Source organism: Hyla sarda, unplaced genomic scaffold, assembly GCF_029499605.1.
Source record: "Hyla sarda isolate aHylSar1 unplaced genomic scaffold, aHylSar1.hap1 scaffold_544, whole genome shotgun sequence".
NCBI classification, from domain to species: Eukaryota; Metazoa; Chordata; class Amphibia; order Anura; family Hylidae; genus Hyla; species Hyla sarda.
Genome location: NW_026610555.1, coordinates 80,283 through 80,943, shown reverse-complemented (window position 1 = coordinate 80,943; position 661 = coordinate 80,283). Strand labels below are relative to the sequence as shown.

General features: G+C 41.1%; 1 pseudogene; it reads right to left on the bottom strand.

The window, feature by feature from the left end:
* Positions 1-252: 252 nt before the first annotated feature.
* On the bottom strand, positions 253-459 carry LOC130339493 (U2 spliceosomal RNA; annotated as a pseudogene).
* Between the last annotated feature and the right edge of the window lie 202 nt (positions 460-661).

The following is a 661-nucleotide window of genomic DNA, read 5'->3' as shown; positions in this document are numbered from 1 at the left end:
ACCTGCACAGGTGTGCTGGCTACTCAAATGATCCAATTAAGGAGGCCATTTAGTCAGCAGCAGCAGAAGTCCTGTGCCTGGACGCTCCAACAGGGGCCAGACACAAGCAGAAGCAGAAGCAGCAGAAGCAGCAGCAGCACCACCTTTTGTTTATTGGCTGCAGCAGCAGCAAGGCCCACAGGGCTGGCTAGCTGGCTAGCCAGCAAGCAGGTAGCAATGAAAGTAGGAATCTTTCTTTTTAACCCTGTAAGGGGGTGGTGCACTGTACCCGAAGATACTGCCATATCGGGTCAATGCATAGGGCGACGGAAGCAAGCTTCGAAATCGGCCCCCGTTCTCAAAAATCCATTTAATATATGGTCCCCAGATAGGGGACGTATCAGATATTAAACTGATAAGAACAGATTTTTTTTTTTTTAACTTGACTACCCTTACGGGGGCAACTTTATTAAAAATTAAATAATGTTAACAAAGTTGTGCAAATATGTCAATAAATACAGTTACATATAAATAACATATTTACAACATATTAAAACATAAAATGGGCACTTGGTGGCTTTACAAGATAGAATTCCATTCTTTTAAAAACCATTTTCTAGATAAAAGCGGAAATCTCTTCTTGTCTAAAAGATAGTACTGGTACATTTCATAAAAACAGATA